At 47.0% G+C, this 18,944-nt stretch overlaps 1 protein-coding gene across 1 annotated transcript in view; it reads left to right on the forward strand.

Annotated features, from left to right (window-relative positions):
• The window catches only part of MMEL1 (membrane metalloendopeptidase like 1), a 592,089-nt gene that overhangs the window by 187,776 nt on the left and 385,369 nt on the right, over window positions 1-18,944 (forward strand). The gene's annotated exons all lie outside the window — the stretch shown is intronic.

Genomic DNA, 18,944 nt, shown 5'->3' on the forward strand with positions numbered 1-18,944 from the left:
GACAGGGTCAGGCCTGGCGGCCCAGACATGCACACCTTTAGTATAACTTCTGGGAAAGGGTCAGACATGGTTTCCCTAGCCTGAGGGATATCGCAGGGGCCCGGGTAACCAGCCTTAGTCTACCCAGTTACTCCCGTTACAAGCGTGCAATAACGTGTTTAGTGCGCACCCTCTGCCTGAACAGTCACAGCCAGAGGACCCGGAAGACACAGCGGCACTTGGCGGTGGAACTGGGACAAGTGAATATCGCAAGTGCCGGGGGCCTGAGCCAGTGGCGACACCAGCACCTGGCCTCCATAGCATGCTGGTGTCCCCGCCTGCTCAGGACACCGGCACCTGGCACCCAGCGACGAGAGGTGAATATGTAATTTTTTTTTTTTATTCGCAGCAGCATATGGGGATATTATTCTATGGAGCATCTTATGGGGCCATCAATCTTTATGGAGAAGCATATGTGGCATATTATTCTATGGAGCATCTTATGGGGCCATCAATCTTTATGGAGAAGCATATGTGGCATATTATTCTATGGTGCATCTTATGGGGCCATCAACCTTTATGGAGCAGCATATGTGGCATATTATTCTATGGTGCATCTTATGGGGCCATAAACCTTTATGAAGCAGCATATGGGGCATATTATTCTATGGAGCACCTTATGGTGCCATTATTAACCTTTGTGTAGCATTATATGGGGCATATTTTTTGTATGGAGCATCTAATGGGAACCATCATGAACTTTATGGAGCATTATACGGGGCGTATTTTGTATGGAGAATCTTATGGGGCCCATCATTAACTGTATGGAGCATTATATGGGGCTCCTGATTCAATATGGATATTCAAAAACACTTAACCTACTGATGTCTCAATCAATTTTACTTTTATTGGTATCTATTTTTATTTTTGAAATTTACCAGTAGCTGCTGCATTTCCCACCCTAGGCTTATACTAGAGTCATTAAGTTTTCCCAGTTTTTGTGGCAAAATTAGGGGTCTCAGCTTATTCTCAGGTCAGCTTATACTCGAGTATATACGGTATATAACAAAATGTCTGCTAGTGGCACCATTGCCACCAGACAAGAAGAGATTTCACCAAGAACAGAGTTAATAAAATCAATTTTTATTAATGAACAAATTGAAAATAAATGGATATAAAGTAGACAGGGCTAAAACCTCCATATAGAGGGAGAGACACAGCGAAAATCTTAGGGCCAGGGTATAAAGGGGTGTCAGCCCAAAAACTACTAAAGAAATCAATATAACACTGGGCAAGCAGCTGCAATATGTCACTGAAGGAATGTGAGTGTCAATTAGTTGTCACATAAAGGGTACAATAATCAAAATACAAAGCATTGAAACAAATAATATGCTGATTATATTATACATTTTAGATCATTTGTTGCTCACAAAGAGTCTTCCATGTTCTGTTTGGTTAGATAATTGCTGCCTGTGCTTTGCTGGCAGATCATACACAGTTGGGTTATGTTATTTTTACCTCCCTGACAATGAGGAAATATAATAAAATTACAGGAATAAGTGACCGCACCCGCAGTCCTAATCACGTATAATAGATCTGACAACACTCATCTCAGTTTTGCAACAGGGTACCTTGGCAATACCTAAGCCGTTTGCTTTAACATTGTAAAGGCATGTTTGAAGGACCAGAAGTATTTCTTTATTTACTCACAAGTAAGTATGATTTTTAGTGGTCACAGCTCATACAAGGTGCAAAGGGTAGTGGTCTTATAGCAGCTGGGTGGTCAACAACCCCTATTCATTCCCACTGCTTTCTTGAGTAATCCATTTTTTTTTAATCTACCATAAGGGCTCCAGAGATATGGGTCTTTTTAGTTGGGGCTAATTGTTATGGTCTTTACTAAGGGGGCGTGACTCACAAATTAATAATGCAGAACAGCCCAACATCACGCCCCCAGGCAATCTGTGAGCCAAGCCCTCTTGGAAAGACCATGAAAAATCAGCACAAAACAAAAAATATCTATGTCTCTGGAACCATATGATGAATTTTAAAAGTCTAAAAACCAAATTATTCAATTGTGCAGTGAGAATAAAATAAAAGCAAAACTGGCTATTTTTAAGTCAGCCATAAATTCTCTTTAAAGTCTCCTAAAATGATAAGTTCATGTAGGAAAATCTGTTGTGCAGTGGAAAATTGACTCCACTATAGGGAGCTGGAGTGTTTCTTTATTGAAGGTGGTCTTACAGTTTTGTAAACACTAAAAAGTTCTTTATTGAGGAAACTTCATAAACTCTCTAATAAGCTATGCATTTCAATTAATCTTAGTATTCAATATCTCTGCTTGTGTTACGCTGTGACTATACATGTTTAGGGAAAGGGGCCCTCAGCTGTCCCTAGAATTGAGACCCTAACTGTCACTGTTCCCAAAGGTACCTCTAGAGGTGAGGAGGTTTGGGCCACCAGCCTTACTGTTCTCCTGTTAGTCTCTAGAAAAAAACTAGGAGGAAAAAGACAGCAAAATAGGGTTTTATCCAAGGGAGATAACGCTGTTTAAATAAGGATATACTAACCTGATTTAGTTGTGTATGCACAACATTTCAATCCCTTATACATCCAGCTGCTGCAGGTCCAATGGATCCTCAGACCGGGAAAACACAGATAAGGAGGATTGATGGATAATCTGCGCCTCTGGTATCCCATATAATAAATCCAATTCCAGGTAGAAAATACATACGGTTATTCTTTATTTAGCCTACACCTTTCGCAGTACTACAAACTTCTTCATCAGGACAAGAAAAGCCTTGAGCTTCATATGGACATTTGAATGTTTCTCCACTCACAAATGGTTGAATGAATGGAGATCTACATAGACAGTTCAGGAATAACTTTACTCACATAGAGGAAAAAGCTTGGTGGTTGTAGAGTCTCTTTTAAAGGCTACTTGCTTGCTGGTTACAAATATTTTCATAAAGGCAACAACTGAATAGGGGTAAAAGATTGTCCGAAACATCAATCCTGTGCTTTACACAACCTGGTGTCAAATTCCGCGGTAGCACCTTGTCTTCTCTGACCCAGTTTCCATGTCAGTCTGGTTACTGTCAGTGCTTAGTTGAGTTCTTTACAGCAATGCACTTCAATAGCACGAAAGGCAATCTTGCACACTGGCTGCACACTGACACAGTAACTGCATATTAGTCCTTCACATAAATGGACTGATTATTCATATCAGACTTTGATTAGATTTGATTTTTTGTTTGGTTTAAATGTCATCCGTTTTTCTTGTACTTGGAGAAATGAAAAAATAAATTCTCCACCTTCCCCATTTTGACAGTCAATGAAAATAAACCTGGACTCTGATGTCATCCAAGTAGAGTCCGATTTTTTCACTGACCTATTGACTTACATTACCTATCCTCGGATGAAAATTGGAAAAATGTCTCTGAGAAATGACGGACAGGAGGATGGCCCTGTAGACTATCACAGGTATGTTATCTGTGAAAAACATGGCTAGCACTCAAAAGTGAAAATCAGATGTATGAATGAGTCCTAAGAGTTCAATGATTTTTTTCACAGAGAATGCAATCCAAGTTTCAGCAAAATTTCATCAGTTTTTCTCCTATGAAAAAGAACGAATGGAGATTTCTCAAAATGTCAGTGAAAAATTGACCACACACAGATGGCATCTGAATGCAGTCCGATGTTTTGCATGCACCCACAGACTTGTATCGGTGCGTGTAATCTGATTTGTGAAGACACTCAGCATGCTGCATTTTTTTACACAGACCGATTTGCATAGCACCCTTCCAAGTTGAATGCTTCTGTAAGTGAGCCTTAATAGTTACACCACTAGCCTGCCATTTGCTACTTCTTTTTTACCATGGTATTTGTTACCTGGATTGGGTGGTTAATAGTGTTGAGCGATACCTTCCGATATCGGAAAGTATCGGTATCGGAAAGTATCGGCCGATACCGTCAAAGTATCGGATCTAATCCGATACCGATACCCGATCCCAATGCAAGTCAATGGGACGAAAATATCGGAATTAAAATAAACCCTTTATAAACTTGTAGGTTCATTCTACATGAAGGAAAACAACTAAGAATAATGTAGGATGTATTGGGGGACGTAGCGGAGACATTAAAGGCACAGAGGTTTAGCCCAATGTAATAGAATAGCAGGATTTTGTTTTGTTTTTTATGACGTTCGGCGGTAGAAAGATTTTGACTATGTTAATTTTTTTTTTATTTTGTCAGATATTGATGTTTCACTACTTCCACGCCCTTCACCTTCTTTTTTACTTCTCCCACACTTTCTTCTTCATTATCTTCATCATCAGCTTCTTTGACATCAACTTCTTCACCTTATTCATCTTCTTCTTCATCTTCTACCTATTATTTTTTTGGTTACATTGTTCATATTCTTTTTATTTTACTATTATCTTCATCATATTCTACTTCTTCATCATATTCTTATTTGTGACAGGCATTCCCGTAGTTGTTATCTATAAAAGTTTGAAGATTACACCTTCCGTTCTGCCTGTCACAAAACAGTTACATTTGTCCGCGTTCAGTTTGGCCTGCAGCATCAGGCTTTATCCAGGGGCACCACGAGGAGGAACGGACTCACCCCCATACACTGCTTAGTCTTCTTCTGCTTATAATTTAGATAATATTTTTTGCTCTGATATTTAGTCTTATGCTTAATGTTCTTCTGCTCTTTGTTCTGCAGCCTCTTGTTCTTCTGCTTCTCGGTCTTCCAGGTCGTCGTCGTCTCCAGGGTCGTCGTCTCTGGGGTCGTCGTCATCGGGGTGGTCTTCAGGGTCGTCGTCTCCGGGGTCGTCGTCATCGGGGTGGTCTTCAGGGTCATCGTCTCCAGGGTCGTCGTCATCACGGTGGTTGTCGTCTCTGGTGTCGTCATCATCTTAGGGGTGGTCTTCCGGGTCATCGTGTTTAGTCTCTTGAACTTGGAAATGTAGCAGAAGGTACAAGAAGGCTGAGAAAATGCCGAGAACCAGCTGATGGAACTCGGATGGCTACCCGAAGGTCCAAGAGCCAATGGAACTACCGAGGACCAGCTGACGTTACTGGAACCCGGTTACTAAGCAGGAGGTACCCGTGCCTGAAAGCACTACCAAGGACCACCTGACGTTGGTGGAACTCGGATACCCAGAGGGAGGCACCTAAGCCAAAGGCTCTGCCCGGAACCAGCTGACGGTACTGGAACCAGGATGGGGAGCAGAAGGTACAAGAGCAAAAGACACTGCCGAGAACCAGCTGACGGTGCTGGAACCCGGATGGGTAGCCGAAGGTCCAAGAGCCAATGGAACTACCGAGGACCAGCTGACGTTACTGGAACCCGGTTACTAAGCAGGAGGTACCCGTGCCTGAAAGCACTACCAAGGACCACCTGACATTGGTGGAACTCGGATACCCAGAGGGAGGCACCTAAGCCAAAGGCTCTGCCCGGAACCAGCTGACGGTACTGGAACCAGGATGGGGAGCAGAAGGTACAAGAGCAAGTGTCTGCGTGGCTTTTGCAGGACACGATGCCGGCTGCACAGCAGGGGAACAGCTGGCGGTGCTGAACCCCACTGACACATTGGCTGGTGTTTTTCTCTGTGCAGCTAGCAGTACCGGGCCCCAACTGGCGGTGTTAGAGCCCGGGGTCAGCAGGAGGAGGAGAGGGAGCAGAGTGTAGGCCGAAGCCTGCACTGGCGGCAGCTTTGGGTCTGTTGTGTCTGCGTGGCAGTTGCAGGACACGTTGCCGGCTGCACAGCAGGGGAACAGCTGGCGGTGCTGAACCCCACTGACACATTTTAATTGAAGAAAACTGAAACACTATCAGAGGTAATAATGGGGAGCAGACCTCATCAGCTCCCTCAGCACACCCACAGGGTGTCTGAAAAAAGGAATAGCTCCAAATAGAAATTGGTATAAAACAGCGGAGCAAAAACATCCATGACCACATTCTTATTTATATAAAATTAAAACTTTTATTCAATATTTGTACCACAAAAATGTAACAACAATAACCTTAAATACTGCGGTAGGTGCTATATGCACCCCGCAAAAGCAAGGAGGCAACCAACAAAAAGGGACGTAATAATAGCCAGGTCAGCAGGGAGACGCACATGTATATAAATGTGCTCCTGATCTCTTCCGCCTACTAGAGTGCCCAGCCCAAATAGTAAACCAAACAAGATACATACAGTGTCTTAGTGACATATGATAGAGGGCTCTGATGCCAAACCAGCATCAAACACTAAGTCAGGCTTACCCATAGTGGTTTCTTGAAAAGGGTTCCCCCTCGTGACGTGGCTCCCCTGGACGCGCGTTTCGCGTTACCGCTTTCTCAGCAGGGTTGGTGTAATGTCGTTCTTGTGCCATTTAAATATCAGAATGTCCGGAAATGGAGCCGGCATTACGGCGCATGCGCGGTGACGTCCATGGCTCGTCATAGCCTAGACCGTCCCAGCAGAGCGAGCATAGGGGGAAAACACCTCCCATAGATGTCATGTAATGCTCGCTCTGCTGATAGGGACGGGCGCAGCACAGAGCGCTCACCCTGGACCACAGCGGGCATGCGCACGCCTAACATCCATTTTTGGAAGGATAACAACGTCGGCCATCTTTTCAGGGACTCACAGGGCTAGATGTCCGAATCCACCATAAAAATGTATATCATAAATCATTGCACATATGTGAGATAGTGGTATCGGGACAAAACCAGGGTAAAATATACCACTGTACTCCAAATAACAAAGTGAAATAAGGCATAAATTTACAATGATATAATAAGTGCATAAAGTGACCAATGTATAGTGATATTTCTATTTATAATGCAAATACAAGAAAAACAATTAAAAACATAGCATTCTGATCCTCTGAAGCAGAACATCCATAGCTCCCATCTTTTTTCTTCTTTCGACACCAAGTTGCAAGGTGATCATATTTTATGGAGATACCAGACATCATACCGCCCAAATGATACCAATGGCCGTTAATATATAAGAAAACTAAAATAAAAAACAATAAACACACAAAAAAACAATTAATAAAAACAAATTAAAATAGGATGGTGACCGTACTCAGGAACACAGAATACAACATGGGCAGAAACCTACCCAATGAATCATTAGCAACTATCTAATTTACCTCCGCTGCACAGACGGAGAGGAGGGAGGATGTGGCATAATACAGATTCTAGGTATTTTAGAGGAAGGGGGCAAAGCTCAATTTTTCATTTAGCCCCTTGGGAGTTGTAGTATCAAGGGTGACAATCCACCTACACTCATGTTGCGCAAGTACCTTGGCGATATTGCCACCCCTGATCCCTCCATGTATCTTCTCTATACCTCTTATGCTCAAACCTCTGGGGTCACTATCATGATATTTATGAAAATGTCTTGGCAGAGTTTTTAAAGCTGCCACATCACTTGCCTTTTTTACATTTTTCGCCGCACTGATGTCGCGTACATGTTCACGCGTCCGAATTCGTAACTCCCTAGATGTGAGACCCACATAAATAAGGGAGCAGGGGCATGTTGCATAGTAAACGACATAGGTCGTGCTACATGAAATGTAGTCTCTAATTTTAAATTCCCTGCTCCCATCTGAAGTCTTGAAGGTCCCACATCTAAGGATATTCGGACACGCGACACATGAACCGCATGGATAACACCCTTGTCTTGGGCTACCCACATCCAGGAAATTCCTACTCTTGTTTTTGGCTACATAATGGCTTCTCACCAAATTGTCTTTTATATTTCTACCTCTCCGTTGGGTCATCAGAGGGAAGTCTGTCAAATGTGAGGCCAGTACTGCATCAGTCTGTAATACAGACCAGTGTCTGTTCAAAATCTCCCGGATGTGGTGCCACTGACAATTCGAAGTTGATATAAATCTGACCCTAGGATCGTCATTGCATTTAAACCTCCTTCCTGGTGCCAACAAATCCTCCCTCCGTATAGACCTAGCTCTTCTATACCCCGCCCTGATGCTCCGGCGGCTGTAACCCCTTGCCCGGAAACGTTCCGTTAGAATGGCGGACTGTCTCTCAAAGCGGGCCTCTGTGGAGCATACCCGCCTGTTCCTCAAAAATTGTCCAACTGGGATGGCCTTAATAACAGAATAGTTGTGTGCCGAGGACGCATGTAACAATGAGTTTACGGAAGTTTCCTTCCGATATAGATCCGTTTCAATAGAACCATCCTCGGCAACACATAACGTAATATCTAAAAAATCAATAGTGGTTTTGTGCCAGGAATAAGTAAATTTTAAATTAAATGAATTTTGATTTAGCTCCTGCATAAATTTGGATAGGCTGGTCTCGCCACCGTTCCAGATCATCAGAACATCATCAATGTAGCGAAACCAGCCCACCACTGGGTCCGCGGCATGTGCCCCGTCCCCCTGGAAGACACATCTCTCCCAGAACCCCAAAAAGAGGTTAGCGTATGACGGGGCACATGCCGCGCCCATTGCCGTACCTTGTAACTGTAAATAAAACTTATCTTTGAAAACAAAATAATTATGAGTTAAAATAAACTCCAATAACTCCAAAACAAATTCAATTAGATGTCCATCCCAGTTGGTACCCTCGAGGAAAAAACGGGCAGCCCGCAGACCATCTTCGTGTCTAATGGATGTATATAACGATTCTATGTCAATAGTGACAAGGATCATACCCGCTTCAAGAGACAGCCCATCCACTCTCCTTAATACATCCGTAGTGTCTCTGACATAGGAGGGAAGCGTCTCAACCAATGGTTTTAAGTAAAAGTCTACCAGTTTGCAGACATTATCACATAATCCCCCTATGCCAGAGACAATCGGTCGTCCAGGTGGGTTCACAGCATCCTTATGCACCTTGGGCAGGGCATAGAAGGTTGCAATTCTTGGGAATTTAGGTACAAGTCCCTCCATAATTTTCCTAGGGACAGCATCAAACCCGTCCGCCAGATCCAGGATGCGTATCAATTTAGTCATGAAGGTCTGAGTGGGATCCTGAGGCAGGACACGATATGTATCCTTGTTCCTCAGCTGTCGCATAATCTCCCTTTCGTATTTTTCGATAGGCCATATCACCACATTCCCTCCCTTGTCTGCTGGTTTAATTACCACGGAATCAAGTTCCTGAAGTTCCCTTAGGGCTTTCCTTTGGCCCACTGTAAGATTATCATTATAAAGTCTCCTTGGCAATTTGGCCAAATCTTCCGTGACCAGCCTGCAAAAAATGTCCACTTGTGGGCATAAAGACAAGGGAGGGAATGTGGTTGACCTAGGCATGAGTGTAGGAGGGAATTTACCTAAAGAATCAGGTTGTTGCTCCTTCAGAAGATCCTCCAACACTGATAAAGCATCAGCTTCCGCCTCATTCAAAGATATGTCACCAAGATTTCTCTGGCCATGTAGTTTTTTGAGAAGTAATTTGCGGCAAAATAAGTGGGTGTCTTTTACGACTGTAAAGAAATCAAAATGATTAGAGGGAACAAAATTCAAACCTAGTTTTAGAACCTCAATCTGCGTATTCGATAATGAATGGGAGGATAGGTTAATCACCTCTAGACCTGTGTTCTTGACTCTACGTTCATATTGGGGTGGAGGAGTGAGTTTCCTTCTCTTCCCATTGTATTTACCCTTGGCCGCTCTATTTGGCTGTATTTTTCGCTCCCTTCCTCCATCCGATGTATTAGAGCGATCAGAGGCTATACTTATTTCATCTGCAGATACTACAGACGAAATGGATCCTGATCTAGTTTGTGATCCTGGGCGGATTTTATTTTTATTTTTGCCCATCCTCCAACGATAAACTCGATTTTCCCGGTAATCTAAGCTATCTCTTTGTAGTTTTTTGGTTTTAGTCTCACTGATCTCCTTTTCCCACTTCTTAAAATCATCATCCAGGTCATTATTTAGTTTCTCCAATGCCTCTATAGTCAAATCCTCCTTTATGATATTTTGAATGGCGTCAATCTCTTTTTCCAACTCAGTCAGTTTTTTTGTATCCAATTGTATGAGCAAATCAATAAACCCCCTGGAGCATTTGGCAGCAACAGTCTCCCACTCAGACCTAAATGTTTCATCCTCCACTGGAAAAGAGGGGAATATCTGTACACGCAATCCCCTCGGGATCAAGCCACGGGCCAAATACTGCCCCAAGGTAGCCTTATTCCACCAAAGTCTCGTACGTCTGTGCAGCAGAGATTTTAGCTTAGTAATTCTCTCTCTAGAGTCGTCACCATTCATAGTTAAAACACCATCCGACCCTTCTTTGAAAACCTCCTGCAACCGAGACAGCCAAGTCTGGTCTCGTGTCCGAAAATCCATCGGCTTCAGTTTAGTGGCTGTGAGACACACAGAAAGACACAGTTTAATTGAAGAAAACTGAAACACTATCAGAGGTAATAATGGGGAGCAGACCTCATCAGCTCCCTCAGCACACCCACAGGGTGTCTGAAAAAAGGAATAGCTCCAAATAGAAATTGGTATAAAACAGCGGAGCAAAAACATCCATGACCACATTCTTATTTATATAAAATTAAAACTTTTATTCAATATTTGTACCACAAAAATGTAACAACAATAACCTTAAATACTGCGGTAGGTGCTATATGCACCCCGCAAAAGCAAGGAGGCAACCAACAAAAAGGGACGTAATAATAGCCAGGTCAGCAGGGAGACGCACATGTATATAAATGTGCTCCTGATCTCTTCCGCCTACTAGAGTGCCCAGCCCAAATAGTAAACCAAACAAGATACATACAGTGTCTTAGTGACATATGATAGAGGGCTCTGATGCCAAACCAGCATCAAACACTAAGTCAGGCTTACCCATAGTGGTTTCTTGAAAAGGGTTCCCCCTCGTGACGTGGCTCCCCTGGACGCGCGTTTCGCGTTACCGCTTTCTCAGCAGGGTTGGTGTAATGTCGTTCTTGTGCCATTTAAATATCAGAATGTCCGGAAATGGAGCCGGCATTACGGCGCATGCGCGGTGACGTCCATGGCTCGTCATAGCCTAGACCGTCCCAGCAGAGCGAGCATAGGGGGAAAACACCTCCCATAGACGTCATGTAATGCTCGCTCTGCTGATAGGGACGGGCGCAGCACAGAGCGCTCACCCTGGACCACAGCGGGCATGCGCACGCCTAACATCCATTTTTGGAAGGATAACAACGTCGGCCATCTTTTCAGGGACTCACAGGGCTAGATGTCCGAATCCACCATAAAAATGTATATCATAAATCATTGCACATATGTGAGATAGTGGTATCGGGACAAAACCAGGGTAAAATATACCACTGTACTCCAAATAACAAAGTGAAATAAGGCATAAATTTACAATGATATAATAAGTGCATAAAGTGACCAATGTATAGTGATATTTCTATTTATAATGCAAATACAAGAAAAACAATTAAAAACATAGCATTCTGATCCTCTGAAGCAGAACATCCATAGCTCCCATCTTTTTTCTTCTTTCGACACCAAGTTGCAAGGTGATCATATTTTATGGAGATACCAGACATCATACCGCCCAAATGATACCAATGGCCGTTAATATATAAGAAAACTAAAATAAAAAACAATAAACACACAAAAAAACAATTAATAAAAACAAATTAAAATAGGATGGTGACCGTACTCAGGAACACAGAATACAACATGGGCAGAAACCTACCCAATGAATCATTAGCAACTATCTAATTTACCTCCGCTGCACAGACGGAGAGGAGGGAGGATGTGGCATAATACAGATTCTAGGTATTTTAGAGGAAGGGGGCAAAGCTCAATTTTTCATTTAGCCCCTTGGGAGTTGTAGTATCAAGGGTGACAATCCACCTACACTCATGTTGCGCAAGTACCTTGGCGATATTGCCACCCCTGATCCCTCCATGTATCTTCTCTATACCTCTTATGCTCAAACCTCTGGGGTCACTATCATGATATTTATGAAAATGTCTTGGCAGAGTTTTTAAAGCTGCCACATCACTTGCCTTTTTTACATTTTTCGCCGCACTGATGTCGCGTACATGTTCACGCGTCCGAATTCGTAACTCCCTAGATGTGAGACCCACATAAATAAGGGAGCAGGGGCATGTTGCATAGTAAACGACATAGGTCGTGCTACATGAAATGTAGTCTCTAATTTTAAATTCCCTGCTCCCATCTGAAGTCTTGAAGGTCCCACATCTAAGGATATTCGGACACGCGACACATGAACCGCATGGATAACACCCTTGTCTTGGGCTACCCACATCCAGGAAATTCCTACTCTTGTTTTTGGCTACATAATGGCTTCTCACCAAATTGTCTTTTATATTTCTACCTCTCCGTTGGGTCATCAGAGGGAAGTCTGTCAAATGTGAGGCCAGTACTGCATCAGTCTGTAATACAGACCAGTGTCTGTTCAAAATCTCCCGGATGTGGTGCCACTGACAATTCGAAGTTGATATAAATCTGACCCCAGGATCGTCATTGCATTTAAACCTCCTTCCTGGTGCCAACAAATCCTCCCTCCGTATAGACCTAGCTCTTCTATACCCCGCCCTGATGCTCCGGCGGCTGTAACCCCTTGCCCGGAAACGTTCCGTTAGAATGGCGGACTGTCTCTCAAAGCGGGCCTCTGTGGAGCATACCCGCCTGTTCCTCAAAAATTGTCCAACTGGGATGGCCTTAATAACAGAATAGTTGTGTGCCGAGGACGCATGTAACAATGAGTTTACGGAAGTTTCCTTCCGATATAGATCCGTTTCAATAGAACCATCCTCGGCAACACATAACGTAATATCTAAAAAATCAATAGTGGTTTTGTGCCAGGAATAAGTAAATTTTAAATTAAATGAATTTTGATTTAGCTCCTGCATAAATTTGGATAGGCTGGTCTCGCCACCGTTCCAGATCATCAGAACATCATCAATGTAGCGAACACATTGGCTGGTGTTTTTCTCTGTGCAGCTAGCAGTACCGGGCCCCAACTGGCGGTGTTGGAGCCCGGGCTCTGCAGGGGAAGCAGAGTGTAGGCCGAAGCCTAATTGAACCAATTTCAAAGGTAACCTTTAACCCCCCTCAGGGGTTACAAAGTAGAAGAGCCACAGCTTATGCAGCAGTAGTGCTGCACAAGTCAAAGGTTGCTCTTTTAATTTTGCTCCTTGCACACGCTGAATGAAACACGTATAACATTTAGCCCTTTATACAGTCAAACTGTGTTGGAGGCGCGATTTCCCTTTGTAATGAGACGCAGCACAGATGTCAAGAATCCCACCTTGGTGCTGGGTGCAGCCTCCTGAGCATTGTTATTTGCTGTACAGGAGTCTGCGCTGTCGTGTTATCCCCTGGCCTAGCGCTGTTAGCGCTGCCCATCTTCTGACATCATTTAATGTCGGCCGGTGCGGTTCGCGATGACCATGAATCCCAGCCCCGCAGTGTCTTAACATTGTTAAAACACTGCGGGGCTGGGATTCATGGCCTGGCGCAGCACATATGTTCGCCTCTCACACTCGGGTCCTTACACCCGCTTCAGACTGTGCGGCGTCAGCTGATCCCTTATCGCATGCCACAGCCATGAAGCCGCACAGTCTGAAGAAGGCGGAAGGAGATGAGGGACAGGCGAACTGATGCACTGCTCATGCCCATCAATCACACCCTCGCAGTCCCAAGAAATAAGACACCGAGGGGCGTTGTGTGGGTCAGGGCGGCCGCAGAGGCGCAGGCAGCCAAACAATGATGCCAGAAGACGGGCAGCGCTACCAAGGGGGTTGCAGCGTGTCATTACAAAGGAAAGTCACACCACCGGGACGGTTAAATGGTCACACAGAGGACACATTTTAGACGTGTTTTCAGTTCCACATGTGCGAGGAGAATACGTTTATGAGCCACCTTGCACACATGCAGCATTACCGCTGTACAAGGTGGCTGTAAAACGTACAAACGCCTGGGGGAGGGGGGACAGGTTCCCTTCAATTTCAGTTCTTGTGTCTGCGTGGCTTTTGCAGGACACGATGCCGGCTGCACAGCAGGGGAACAGCTGGCGGTGCTGAACCCCACTGACACATTGGCTGGTGTTTTTCTCTGTGCAGCTAGCAGTACCGGGCCCCAACTGGCGGTGTTAGAGCCCGGGGTCAGCAGGAGGAGGAGAGGGAGCAGAGTGTAGGCCGAAGCCTGCACTGGCGGCAGCTTTGGGTCTGTTGTGTCTGCGTGGCAGTTGCAGGACACGTTGCCGGCTGCACAGCAGGGGAACAGCTGGCGGTGCTGAACCCCACTGACACATTGGCTGGTGTTTTTCTCTGTGCAGCTAGCAGTACCGGGCCCCAACTGGCGGTGTTGGAGCCTGGGCTCTGCAGGGGGAGCAGAGTGTAGGCCGAAGCCTAATTGAACCAATTTCAAAGGTAACCTTTAACCCCCCTCAGGGGTTACAAAGTAGAAGAGCCACAGCTTATGCAGCAGTAGTGCTGCACAAGTCAAAGGTTGCTCTTTTAATTTTGCTCCTTGCACACGCTGAATGAAACACGTATAACATTTAGCCCTTTATACAGTCAAACTGTGTTGGAGGCGCGAGTTCCCTTTGTAATGAGACGCAGCACAGATGTCAAGAATCCCACCTTGGTGCTGGGTGCAGCCTCCTGAGCGTTGTTATTTGCTGTACAGGAGTCTGCGCTGTCGTGTTATCCCCTGGCCTAGCGCTGTTAGCGCTGCCCATCTTCTGACATCATTTAATGTCGGCCGGTGCGGTTCGCGATGACCATGAATCCCAGCCCCGCAGTGTCTTAACATTGTTAAAACACTGCGGGGCTGGGATTCATGGCCTGGCGCAGCACATATGTTCGCCTCTCACACTCGGGTCCTTACACCCGCTTCAGACTGTGCAGCGTCAGCTGATCCCTTATCGCATGCCACGGCCATGAAGCCGCACAGTCTGAAGAAGGCGGAAGGAGATGAGGGACAGGCGAACTGATGCACTGCTCATGCCCATCAATCACACCCTCGCAGTCCCAAGAAATAAGACACCGAGGGGCGTTGTGTGGGGCAAGGCGGCCGCAGAGGCGCAGGCAGCCAAACAATGATGCCAGAAGACGGGCAGCGCTACCAAGGGGGTTGCAGCGTGTCATTACAAAGGAAAGTCACACCACCGGAACGGTTAAATGGTCACACAGAGGACACATTTTAGACGTGTTTTCAGTTCCACATGTGCGAGGAGAATACGTTTATGAGCCACCTTGCACACATGCAGCATTACCGCTGTACAAGGTGGCTGTAAAACGTACAAACGCCTGGGGGAGGGGGGACAGGTTCCCTTCAATTTCAGTTCTTGTGTCTGCGTGGCTTTTGCAGGACACGATGCCGGCTGCACAGCAGGGGAACAGCTGGCGGTGCTGAACCCCACTGACACATTGGCTGGTGTTTTTCTCTGTGCAGCTAGCAGTACCGGGCCCCAACTGGCGGTGTTAGAGCCCGGGGTCAGCAGGAGGAGGAGAGGGAGCAGAGTGTAGGCCGAAGCCTGCACTGGTGGCAGCTTTGGGTCTGTTGTGTCTGCGTGGCAGTTGCAGGACACGTTGCCGGCTGCACAGCAGGGGAACAGCTGGCAGTGCTGAACCCCACTGACACATTGGCTGGTGTTTTTCTCTGTGCAGCTAGCAGTACCGGGCCCCAACTGGCGGTGTTGGAGCCCGGGCTCTGCAGGGGGAGCAGAGTGTAGGCCGAAGCCTAATTGAACCAATTTCAAAGGTAACCTTTAACCCCCCCTCAGGGGTTACAAAGTAGAAGAGCCACAGCTTATGCAGCAGTAATGCTGCACAAGTCAAAGGTTGCTCTTTTAATTTTGCTCCTTGCACACGCTGAAAGGAACACGTATAACATTTAGGCCCTTACACAGTCAAACTGATTTTGAGACGTGAGTTCCCTTCGTAAAGAGACGCAGTACAGCTGGCAAAAATGCCACCTTGGTGCTTTGCGCGGCCTCCTGAGCATCGTTATTTGTTGCACAGGAGTCTGCGCTTTTGTGTTATCCCTTGGCCTTGCGCTGTTAGCGCTGACCATCCTCTGACATCATATTATGTCGGCTGTTGCGGTTTGCGATGACCATGAATCCCAGCCCCCCAGTGTCTTAACATTGTTAAAACACTGCGGGGCTGGGATTCATGGCCTGGCGCAGTAAATATGTTCGCCTCTCGCTTGGGTTCTTACACCCGCTTCAGACTATGCGGCGTCAGCTGATCCCTTATCGCATGCCACGGCCATGAAGACGCACAGTCCGAAGAAGGCGGAAGGAGATGAGGGACAGGCGAAGAAATGCACCGTTCATGCCCATCAATCACACCCTCGCAGTCCAAATAAATAAGACACCGAGGGGCGTTGTGTGGGGCAAGGCGGCCGCAGAGGCGCAGGCAGCCAAACAATGATGCCAGAAGACGGGCAGCGCTACCAAGGAGCTTGTTGCGTGTCAATACAAAGGAAAATCACACCTGAGGGACGTTTTAATGGTCGCAGAGGACTCATTTTTAGACGTGTTCACTTCAACATGGGCAAGGAGAATAAGTTTCTGAGCCACCTTGCACACATGCAGCATTACTGTCGTACAAGGTGGCTGTAAAACGTACAAACGCCTGGGGGAGGGGGGACAGGTTTCCTTCAATTTCAGTTCTTGTGTCTGCGTGGCTGTTGCAGGACACGTTGCCGGCTACACAGCAGGGGAACAGCTGGCGGTGCTGAACCCCACTGACACATTGGCTGGTGTTTGGCTCTGTGCAGCTAGCACATCTGGGCCCCAACTGGCGGTGTTAGAGCCCAGGGTCAGCAGGAGGAGGAGAGGGAGCAGAGTGTAGGCCGAAGCCTGCACTGGAGCAAGTTGAAAGGGAAACTTTAACCCCCCCCAGGCGTTTGTAGCTGAAAGAGCCATCGTGTACAGCACTAATGCTGGAAAAGGTAAACTTAGCTCTTTTAATTATGGTCCTTGCACATGCTGAACCTAACACTTATAAAAAGTGTCCCCTCCTACCGTGATACCGTCCGGTAGGTGGAACTTTCCTTTGTGATGTGACGCAGCACAGCCGTCATTCTTACCCCCTTGGCGCCGCGCGCCGCCTCCTCAGCGTTGTTTGAATCAGTCCCGGAGCCTGCGCTGTTAGGTTAGCCCTTGGCCATGCACACATTTTGCGCTGCCCGTCTTCTGACATCATTTGGTGTCAGGCTGGCTGAGCCTGTGCGGCCGCGCTGGACGAGATCCCGCCTCGTAGTGTCTTCTGATTTAATCCCACTGGGGGCCTGAGATCCATGGACATGCGCAGTGCATATCTGAACCTCCACCTCTCACTCATCTCCCTACGGCTTCTTCAGACTGTGCGGTGTCACGGCCGTGGCATGCTATTAGGGACCAGCTGACACCGCACAGTTTGAAGAAGCCGTAGGGAGATGAGTGAGAGGTGGAGGTTCAGATATGCACTGCGCATGTCCATGGATCTCAGGCCCCCAGTGGGATTAAATCAGAAGACAGTACGAGGCGGGCTCTCGGCCAGCGCGGCCGCACAGGCGCAGCCAGCCTGACACCAAATGATGTCAGAAGACGGGCAGGGCAAAATGTGTGCATGGCCAAGGGCTAACCTAACAGCGCAGGCTCCGGGACTGATTCAAACAACGCTGAGGAGGCGGCGCACGGCGCCAAGGGGGTAAGAATGACGGCTGTGCTGCGTCACATCACAAAGGAAAGTTCCACCAACCGGACGGTATCACGGTAGGAGGGGACACTTTTCATAAGTGTTAGGTTCAGCATGTGCAAGGAGCACCACGAAAAGAGGCACTTTTTCCCTTTGCATCATTACTGCTGCACAAGGTGGCTCCTTCAGTAACAAACGCCTGGGGGGGGGACAGGTTCCCTTAAATTTAACTTGTTGTGCCTTCGTGGCGGTCGCAGTACACGTTGCCGTATACACAGCAGGGGAACAGCTGGCGGTGCTGAACCCCACTAACACATTGGCGAGGTGTTTGGCTCTGTGCGGACAGCACTTCTGGACGGCAACTAGCGGTGTTGGAGCCCAGGGACAGGAGGGGGAGGTGGAGGTGGAGGAGGTAGGAGGGATTGCCACACACACAGCAGGGGAACAGCTGACGTTACTGAACCCCAATAACAGAGGAGGGACTGTTGACTGTGCGTACAGCACTACTGGACAGCAACTAGCGGTGTTGGAGCCCAGGGACAGGAGGGGGAGGTGGAGGTGGAGGAGATAGGAGGGATTGCCACACACACAGCAGGGGAACAGCTGACGTTACTGAACCCCAATAACAGAGGAGGGACTGTTGACTGTGCGTACAGCACTACTGGACGGCAACTAGCGGTGTTGGAGCCCAGGGACAGGAGGAGGAGGTGGAGGAGGTAGGAGGAGGTCGGAGGGATTGCCACACACACAGCAGGGGAACAGCTGACGTTACTGAACCCCAATAACAGAGGAGGGACTGTTGGGACTGTGCAGACAGCACTTCTGGACGGCAACTAGCGGTGTTGGAGCCCAGGGACAGGTGGAGGAGGAGGAGGTGGAGGAGATAGGAGGGATTGCCACACACACAGCAGGGGAACAGCTGACGTTACTGAACCCCAATAACAGAGGAGGTACTGTTGGGACTGTGCGTACAGCACTACCAGGCAACAACTAGCGGTGTTGGAGCCCAGGGACAGGAGGGGGAGGTGGAGGTGGAGGAGATAGGAGGGATTGCCACACACACAGCAGGGGAACAGCTGACGTTACTGAACCCTAATAACAGAGGAGGGACTGTTGACTGTGCGTACAGCACTACTGGACGGCAACTAGCGGTGTTGGAGCCCAGGGACAGGAGGGGGAGGTGGAGGAGGTAGGAGGAGGTCGGAGGGATTGCCACACACACAGCAGGGGAACAGCTGACGTTACTGAACCCCAATAACAGAGGAGGGACTGTTGGGACTGTGCAGACAGCACTTCTGGATGGCAACTAGCGGTGTT

This window comes from Ranitomeya variabilis, chromosome 4 (genome assembly GCF_051348905.1).
Source record: "Ranitomeya variabilis isolate aRanVar5 chromosome 4, aRanVar5.hap1, whole genome shotgun sequence".
Lineage (NCBI taxonomy): Eukaryota > Metazoa > Chordata > Amphibia > Anura > Dendrobatidae > Ranitomeya > Ranitomeya variabilis.